This window comes from Panulirus ornatus, chromosome 27 (genome assembly GCF_036320965.1).
Source record: "Panulirus ornatus isolate Po-2019 chromosome 27, ASM3632096v1, whole genome shotgun sequence".
NCBI classification, from domain to species: domain Eukaryota; kingdom Metazoa; phylum Arthropoda; class Malacostraca; order Decapoda; family Palinuridae; genus Panulirus; species Panulirus ornatus.
The window spans coordinates 10522589-10533233 of NC_092250.1; positions in this window are offsets into that span (position 1 = coordinate 10522589).

A 10645-nucleotide genomic window follows, 5' to 3' on the forward strand; every position below is an offset into this window, starting at 1 on the left:
TATATGTGAGAAATACTTAGAAAAGCAAATGGATTTGTATGTAGCATTTATGGATCTGGAGAAAACATATGATAGAGTTGATAGAGATGCTCTGTGGAAGGTATTAAGAATATATGGTGTGGGAGTAAATATGTTAGAAGCAGTGAAAAGTTTTTATCGAGGATGTAAGGCATGTGTAAGCTTAGGAAGAAAGGAAAGTGATTGGTTCTCAGTGAATATAGGTTTGCGGCAGGGTTGTGTGATGTGTACACGGTTGTTTAATTTGTTTATGGATGGGGTTGTTAGGGAGATGAATGGAAGAGTTTTGGAAAGAGTGGCAATATGCCGTTTGTTGTGGATGAGAGAGTTCGGGAAATGAGTTAGTTGTTGTTCGCTGATGACACAGCGCTGGTGGCTGATTCATGTGAGAAACTGCAGAAGCTGGTGACTGAGTTTGGTAAAATGTGTGAAAGAAGAAAGTTGAGAGCTAACTGGAATAAGAGCAAGGTTATTAGTTAGAGTAGGATTGAGGGTCAAGTAAATTTGGAGGTAAGTTTGAATGGAGAAAAAATGGAGGAAGTGAAGTGTTTTAGACATCTGGGAGTGGATTTGGCAGTGGATGGAACCATGGAAGTGGAAGTCAATCACAGGGTGGGTGAGGGGTTGAAAGTTCTGGGAGGCTTGAAGAATGTGGAAGTGGAGAACATTATCTCGGAAAGCAGACATGGGTATGTTTGATGGAAGAGTGGTTCCAATAATGTTGTATGGTTGCGAGGCGTGGGCTATGGATAGAGTTGTGCGCAGGAGGGTGGATGTGCTGGAAATGAGATGTTTGAGGACAATATGTGGTGTGAGATAGTTTGATCTAGTAAGTAATAATAGGGTAAGAGAGATGTGTGGAAATAAAAAGAGCGTGGTTGAGAGAGCAGAAGAGGGTGTTTTGAAATGGTTCGGGCACATGGAGAGAATGAGTGAGGAAAGATTCACCAAGAGGATATATGTGTCAAAGGTGAAGGGAAGGAGGAGAAGTGGGAGACCAAATCGGAGGTGGAAAAGATGGAGTGAAAAAGATTTTGAGTGATCGAGGACTGAACATGCAGGAGGGTGAAAGGCGTGGAAGGAATAGAGTTAATTGGAACGATGTGGTATACCGGGGTCGACGTGCTGTCAATGGATTGAATCAGGGCATGTGAAGCGTCTGGGGTAAACCATGGAAACTTCTGTAGGGACTGGTTGTGGAAGGGGAGCTGTGGTTTCGGGCATTATTGCATGACAGCAAGAGACTGAGTGTGAACGAATGGAGCCTTTGTTATCTTTTCCTAGCGCTACCTTGCACACATGAGGGGGCAGGGGGATGTTAATCCATGTGTGGTGAGGTGGTGATGGGAATGAATAAAGGCAGACAGTGTGAATTGTGTGCATGTGTATATATGTTTGTGTCTGTGTGTGTATATATATATGTGTACATTGAGATGTATGGGTATGTATATTTGCGTGTGTGGACGTGTATGAATATACATGTGTATGGTGGTGGGTTGAGCCATTTTTTCATTGCGCTACCTCGCAAACGCGGGAGACAGCAACAAAGCAAAATGAAAATAAAAAAAAATTCCTCACGTGTCGTAGAAGGCGATAAAGGGGACGGGAGCGGGGGACCAGAAATCCTCCCCTCCCTGTATTTTGACTTTCTAAAAGGGGAAACAGAAGGAGTCACGCGAGGAGTGCTCAACCTCCTCGAAGTCTCAGATTGGGGTGTCTAAATGTGTGTGGATGTAACCAAGATGAGAAAAAAGGTAAAACAGGTAGTATGTTTGAGGAATGGAACCTCGATGTTTTGGCTCTGAGTGAAACGAAGCTCAAGGGTATAGGGGAAGAGTGGTTTGGTAATGTCTTGGGAGTAAAGTCAGGAGTTAGTAAGAGGACAAGAGCAAGGGAAGGAGTAGCACGACTCCTCAAACAGGAGTTGCGGGAGTATGTGATAGAGTGTAAGAAAGTAAATTCAAAGCAAAATAAAATAAATGAATATATACATATATATATATATATATATATATATATATATATATATATATATATATATATATACGAATAAAGTGCATATGAACGCGCACCTTCATAGAACATACAAACCTCCAACAGCCAGGATCGAACCCGGGACCCCTGTGCAAGAGGCAGGCATGTAACCGCTAGGCTATGGGACTGTATAATAGGAAACAACTATTCGAAATACTAAGTACTCGAATACCCTTCGTCTCACAATTGTGAGCAACGGGGTCTATACCGGTTATTTCCGAACAGACGCACATAGCCAGCTGATAGCGTTTTACCGAATCTAACTGTACAACGCGGAGGTATATGAATACGAATAAAGTGCATATGAACGCGCACCTATGAAGGTGCTTTCGAATTTAGTACTTTTTCCAGTTCACTAGTGCATCCCCATCTTGAATAGTGTTCAGTTTTGGACATCTTTCTTAAAGAAAAATAAAGACAAAATGGAGTTTCGCAGCGTCCAGCCACCAAAATGATTCCAAGTGTGGGAAACAAATCCTTAAATTATCAAAGGCTTTGATAATCTCGGTGTAAAAAGTTAATCAAGATTTGATCCTACTAATTTCACTCTTAGTAATGGATACAAACTCGTGGACAAACGTTTCATCTAGAATGAGGTGAAGTACATTTTCTTCAACAGGAATATTGATATATGAGATACCAATTAGAATGTTTGAAAGCAATAATGTACATACTTTTATTAAACTTTATTTCTATTTCGCTTTAGTCCAAGAATCACACGATTTGAGCCTACGCAGGCACTTTGACAATTTACAGGTTTTTATCTCTGAATAATCTGTATGCATTCCTACTTTTATCATAGTAACTAATCCGTGTTCCTGATGTCTTCCGCTGTCACAAACAGCCTCGAAAAGAATCTGGTGGTCTGTTGCTGTTTGCATTCCCTTGTATTTATTTGTAGCTCTTTGTACTGTGTTCGGATCAGAATTGGGAAAGGGCATAGAGATCTGGGAAAAGAGTATTGGAGAAGAGTAATGATCTTGGGTTCAAACAGAAACTTATCTTGTTCGACTTATTTTGCTTTTATAAATGATACTTCTATACTTTGCTTTCTGATGCCCACACATTCAGTGGAACTCATCACCTTTAAACTTGACCTAATTCAGCAAAACATTCAACAACTTAGATAGCACAGCATTAAGTGATAACCATCACACTCTAATTTTTCCACTCCCGCCTACTTGCTCTTTGCAGACATTCGTCTCATCAGTTTTACACTCCTTGGGGAGCCCAGGAATACTATTCATCTAATATTAGTCGTCTTGGCTACGTAAGGGAAACACAGAATCTTTCTTATGCATATTTCAATATTTCGAACAAATCATCTCCCACCTTACCCATATTCATGACCATTGTGACCACTCTCCTAATATTATGGATTTGTTTTTTACCTCAAGTTGACCCCCCTATAAGTACACAATCTCGCCCCCATTAGGTTCATCTGATCACGCCCTTATGAATGTATCTATTGTAACGGTACCTCACTCTTTAGCAGCCTCTTCTAAACGTAAATACTGGCTCCTCAACAACTTACGTAACTTCTTTTCTATGTTTCCTTGGGTAAATAACTGTCCCTGCCAAACGCATAGCGAAGATATTCTTGTGGACATGGAAGCATTCATCCCCTCTTCCCCCAAGACGACTTCCTTATCCAATTTATGGTACATCAAATCTTACTCTGAAGCCATTCAGGGATCAGGCATATAGGGCTATAGCTGTTTTTCCCATAGACAAAGCAACTCTTTTTGGTTCCACTTTCTACTCTAACTCCACTTGGATGAATAATAATTCTTCTCCCCATGATGTTCCTCTTACTAATCCTATACCCCTACTTGTAATCTCTTTTCAGACTGTCCGAAAAGCGCTTCTCTCTCTATGGACACAATGGCATCCATCCCCGTGTACTGAAGGAGCGTGCCTCCGAACTTGCACCTGTGCTTACTCGTCTGTTCTGTTTCTGTTTTAAAACCAAAACTTTTCCTTCTCCTTGGAAGCATGCATCGAACCATCTCATCACTAAGATGGGTGACGGTTGTGACCCCTCTAACTATCGTTAGAGCAGTAGTGCTTTGACATCTACAATTTTCAAAGTCTTTGAAACTGACTTCAACTCCCATGTCTTTAGACGGCTACAACATCACAGTCTTCTCTCTGATCGCCAATATGGCTTCCGAAAGGCGATATCCACTGGTAATAATATTTTGTTTCGCACTACTGTCTGGTCATCCTCCCTGAAAAATTTAGGAGACATGTGTAGTTGTCCTTGATATATCTAGAGCTTTTGACAGGATTTGGCATCGGGACCTCATCTCTTAGCACCCCTTCTTTTCTTCCCACTCTCACATTGCCCCCTAATATCTAGCTTCTTCTCCGACCAGTCGATCTCTGTAGTTATTGATGGATCATCCACCCTCCTTTTCTCCAATGTTTTCCTCTTCACAAATAATCTAATGCGCTCATACGCTGACGACTCAATACTGATTTATCCACACCCTTCAATTGTGCTCCTTGTTTTTCGCTCGATCTGCATCTCGTCTTGACACAGCTTCTTCAAATGCACTCACACTTGGACAAGATATTCCAGTGGGTTAGATGAAATCTAATTGAGTTTAATGCATCCAAGAAAAAGTCTTTACCATCTCTCTATAAACAAAACTCTTCAAAACTATAGAACTAGATGTCCTCTAGTGGTCATGTTCACAGGTATGGACACCTTCCTAACTAAAACGGTGCTGTAATATTGAATAAACGCTCTACAAAGAGAATTAGAAAAACAATTGAAGTTGCATACATCAATGTAGATAACATAAACCGTAGGGAAACATTGTGTATATAACGAAAGCAGCAGGTTCGTTGGTTATAACGAGGTGCAGAGTAGGGGGCGCAACAGTCAATCAAAAAAGAATTCTCAGGCAGCCCGCGTGGGCGCTTACGCGCGCTTGTATTTAAGGCCACGCTGGGTCACTAGATGTCAGCTTTGTGTGCACGACACTGGGGGTCAAACAATTGAATGAGTAAAATTGTCCCATTACTCCTCGTAGTCCTCCTCCTTCCACCTACACTTTCATATATATATATATATATATATATATATATATATATATATATATATATATATATATATATATATATATATATATATATATATATATATATATATATATATATATATATATACATGTATATATATATATATATATATATATATATATATATATATATATATATATATATATATATATATATATATATATATATATATATATATATATATGTGTGTGTGTGTGTGTTTGTGTATATATATATATATATATATTCCTACGAGTCCACGGGGAAAATGAAACACGAAAAGTTCCCAAGTGCACTTTCGTGTAATAATCACATCATCAGGGGAGACACAAGAGAGAAATATAACAGTCAGTTGATATACATCGAAGAGACGAAGCTAGGACATCATTTGGTAAACATGTGGTTGTCCAAAACATACAACGAGCGTTCATAAACATATCATTTTACAAATCTTATCAACAATAAAGTTATCTAATTTGTATAGACCATCACTAACATTAAGATTATAATTCTTTGTGTATTTAATAATAGAAGATTCAATGATATTTCTCTTGGTAATAAAGTTAGAGTTAACAACTGAGATGGCGTTACTCCAGTCAATACAATGATCATAGTTTTTAACATGATTAAATAAGGCATTTGATTCTTTTCCCGTTCTTATACTATATTTATGATGCTTAAGTCTAACAGAAAGATCCTTACCAGTCTGACCAACATAAAATTTATCACAGTTTCCACAAGGCACTTTATAGATGCAACCAAGAGAATTTTCTGGTGAATTCCTGATTAAGATATTCTTTATAGTATTATTGTTCCTAAAGGCAACATTTACATTAAAGGATTTAAGCAACATGGGAAGCAAAGTGAAATTATTATTAAAGGGGAGAACTAAAAGATTCTTGGTGTCAATGGGAGGTTTGGGCTCAACTCTATAAAATGATTTCTTTGCTAACTTAAGGGATTTATCAATGAAAGATCTAGGGTACTTTAACTTAGATCCAATAGAATATATCTTCTCAAACTCATCATCAATAAACTCTGGACTGCAAATACGTAATGCCCTAAGGAACATAGATTGAAATGATGATAATTTAACTCTGTCATGTTGAGATGAGTAATAATGGATATATGAGCATACATTGGTGGGTTTTCTGTAAATGCTAAACTTAAACTTGTTTCCTTGTCTATGGATCATGCAATCTAAAAATGGTAACGTACCATTATTTCCATTTTCTACAGTAAATTTGATGGAGAGTACTAAATTGTTAAGTAAGGGGAGAAATATTTGTAAATTTTCAATTGTTGGCCAAACACAAAGAACATCAACATGCCTAAACCAAATTGCATTAGAAGGTAAGATATCCTTTAGTAATTTTGTTTGAAAAATTCCACATAAAGATTACTTAGCACAGGTGAAAGAGGATTACCCATTGCCATACCAAATTTTTTTAGCATAATAATCTCCATTACATTGGAATACAGTCTTTTATACACAATTTAATCAGTTCAATGAAATTAGACTTTGAAACAGGTAAGTGAATATCATCCAAGACATCAAATAAATATTCTAAAAGGTCATCAACTGGAACTCTAGTGAAAAATGAGGAAACTTCAAAGCTAACTAGTTTGAAATCAAAATTAACATTAATATTGTTTAGCTTGTTGACTAAATCTATATCGTTCATGATATTATAATTTGATACCTTACCCACTAAAGGGCTTAATAAAGAAATTAACCATTTTGACAACTTATATGTGATGGAGCCTATTGAACTCACTATAGGTCTTGCTGGAAAATTCTGTTTATATGTTTTGATAAGTCCTTACATATATGGCAATGAAGGGGACAAAGATGACAAACTTTTGATAAGAGAAATGTTACCTTTCAACAACAACTTCAATAACTCTAACTGTATTACCAAGAGAAATATCATTGAATCTTCTATTATCAAATACACAAAGAATTATAGTCTTAATATTAGTGATGGTCTATACAAATTAGATAACTTTATTGTTGATAAGATTTGTAAAATGATAAGTTTATGAACGATCGTTGTATGTTTTGGACAATCACATGTTTACCAAATGATGTCCTAGCTTCGTCTCTTCGATGTATATCAACTGACTGTTATATTTCTCTCTTGTGTCTCCCCAGATGATGTGGTTATTACCCGAAAGTGCACTTGGGAGCATTTCGTGTTTGATTTTCCCCGTGGACTCGTATGAATATCTTGATCACGCGCAAAATTGTGATCCTTTCCAATATATATATATATACATATATATATATATATATATATATATATATATATATATATATATATATATATATATATATATATATATATATATATGGAACCACTATTCCTTCAAACATAGATATTTTTAATGTTGTATGGTAGCGAGGCGTGGGCTATGGATAGAGTTGTGCGCAGGAGGGTGGATGTGCTGGAAATGAGATGTTTAATGACAGTATGTGGTGTGAGGTGGTTTGATCGAGTAAGTAATGTAAGGGTAAGAGAGATGTGTGGAAATAAAAAGAGCGTGGTTGAGAGAGCAGAAGAGGGTGTTTTGAAATGGTTTGGGCACATAGAGAGAATGAGTGAGGAAAGATTGACCAAGAGGATATATGTGTCAGAGGTGGAGGGAACGAGGAGAAGTGGGAGACCAAATTGGAGGTGGAAAGATGGAGTGAAAAAGATTTTGAGTTATCGGGGCCTGAACATGCAGGAGGGTGAAAGGCGTGCAAGAAATAGAGTGAATTGGATCGATGTGGTATACCGGGGTCGACGTGCTGTCAATGGATTGAATCAGGGCATGTGAAGCGTCTGGGGTAAACCATGGAAAGTTCTGTGGGTCCTGGATGTGGAAAGGGAGCTGTTGTTTCGGGCATTATTGCATGGCAGCTAGAGACTGAGTGTGAACGAATGGGGCATTTGTTGTCTTTTCCTAGCGCTACCTCGCACACATGAGGGGGGAGGGGGATGTTATTCCATGTGTGGCGAGGTGGCGATGGGACTGAATAAAGGCAGACAGTGTGAATTGTGTGCATGTGTATATATGTATGTGTCTGTGTGTGTATATATATGTGTACATTGAGATGTATGGGTATGTATATTTGCGTGTGGACGTGTATGTATATACATGTGTATGGGGGTGGGTTGGGCCATTTGTTTTTTTTTTTTTTTCCAAAAGAAGGAACAGAGGGGGCCAGGTGAGGATGAAAAAAAGAGGCCCAGTCCTCTGTTCTTAACGCTACCTCGCTAACGCGGGAAATGGGGAATAGTTTAAAAGAAAAGAAAAAAATGTATATATATATATATATATATATATATATATATATATATATATATATATATATATATATATATATATATATAATGCGTAAGACAAGAGAACAAATAGAACATCGTTGAAGGGGGCTAATGGGGAGGTAATAACAAGTAGTCGTGATGTGAGATGGAGTGAGTATTCTGAAGGTTTGTTGAATGTTTCATGATAGAGTGGCAGATATAGGATGTTTTGGTCGAGGTGGTGTGCGAAGTAAGAGGGTCAGGGAGAATGATTTGGTAAATAGAGAAGAGGGAGTGAAAGCTTTCCAGAAGATAAAAGCCGGCAAGACGGCGGGTGTGGATGGTATTGCAGTGGAATTTATTGAAAAAAGGGGATGACTGTGTTGGTGACTATTTGGTGAAGATATTCAATGTATGGCTCATGGTTAAGTACCTGAGGATTGGCGGAATGCATGTATAGTGCCATTGTACAAAGGTAAGTGTTCAAATTACAGAGGTATAAGTTTGTTGAGTATTCCTGGGGAAATTATATGGGAGGGTATTGATTGAGAGGGTGAAGGCATGTAACAGAGCTTCAGATTGGGGAAGAGCAGTGTGGTTTCAGAAATTTATGTGAGAAATACTTAGAAAAACAAATAGATTCATGGATCTGGAGAACTGGAGAAGGCATATGATATAGGTTGATAGAGATACTCTGTGGAAGGTATTAAGAATATGTGGTGTGGGAGGCGAATTGCTAGAAATAGTGAAGTTTTTATCGAGGATGTGAGGCATATGTACGATTGGGAAGAGAAGAAAGTGATTGGTTCTCAGTGGATGTCGGTTTGCGGTCGGGGTGCGTGATGTCTCCATGATTGTTTGATTTGTTTATGGATAGGGTTGTTAGGGAGGTGAATGCAAGAGTTTTGGAGAGAAGGGCAAGTATGCATTCTGTTGTGGATGATGATATGGCTTGGGAAGTGAGTCAGTTGTTTTTTGCTGATGATACAGCGCTGGTGGCTGATTCGGATGAGAAACTGCAAAAGCTTGTGACTGAGTTTGGTAAAGTGTGTGAAAGAAGAAAGCTGGGAGTAAATGTGAATAAGAGCAAGGTCATTGGGTACAATAGGGTTGAGGGACAAGTCAATTGAGAGGTAAGTTTGAATGGAGAAAAACTGGAGGAAGTGAAGTGTTTCACATATCTTGGAGTGGATTTGGCAGCGGATGGAACCATGGAAGCGGAAGTGAGTCACAGGGTGGGTGAGGGGGCGAAAGTTCTGGTAGCATTGAAGAATGTGTGGAAGGCGAGAACATTATCTCGGAAAGCAAAAATGGGTATATTTGAAGTAATAGTGTTTCCAGCAATGTCATATGGAAGCGAGGCGTGAGCTATGGATAGGGTTGTGCGGAGGAGTGTGGATGTGTTGGAAATGAGATGTTTGAGGACAATATGTTTTGTGAGGTGGTTTGATCGAGTAAGTAATGAAAGGGTAAGAGAGATGTGTGGTAATAAAAAGAGTGTGGTTGAGAGAGCAGAAGAGGGTGTTTTGAAATGGTTTGGGTACATGGAGAGAATGAGTGAGGAAAGATTGACAAAGAGGATATATGTGTCAGAGGTGGAGGGAACGATGAGAAGCGGGAGACCAAATTGGAGGTGGAAGGATGAAGTGAAAAAGATTTTGAACGGAACATAAACATGCAGGAGGGTCAAAGGCGTGCAAGGAATAGAGTGAATTGGAACGATGTGGCATACTGGGGTCGACGTGCTGTCAATGGACTGAGCCAGGGCATGTGAAGCGTCTATGGTAAACCATGGAAAGTTCTGTGGGGTCTGGATGTAGAAAGGGAGCTGTAGTTTCGGTGCATTATACACGACAGCTAGAGACTGAGTGTGAACGAATGTGGCCTGTGTTGTCTTTTCCCAGCGCTACCTCGCGTCCGTGCGGGGAGGAGGGGGGGGTGTCATTTCATGTGTGGTGGTGTGGCGACGGGAATGAATAAAGGCAGCAAGTATGAATTATATATATGTGTATATATGTATGTGCCTGTGCATGTATATGTATGTATACTTTGAAATCTATAGGTATGTATATGTGCGTGTGTGGGCGTTTATTTATATACATGTGTATGTGGGTGGGTTGGGTCATTCTTTCGTTAGCGAGGTTGCGCAAGGAAACAGACGAAAGAACTGCCCAACCAACCCACATACACATGCATATACTTAAACGCCCACATATGGATATATACATACA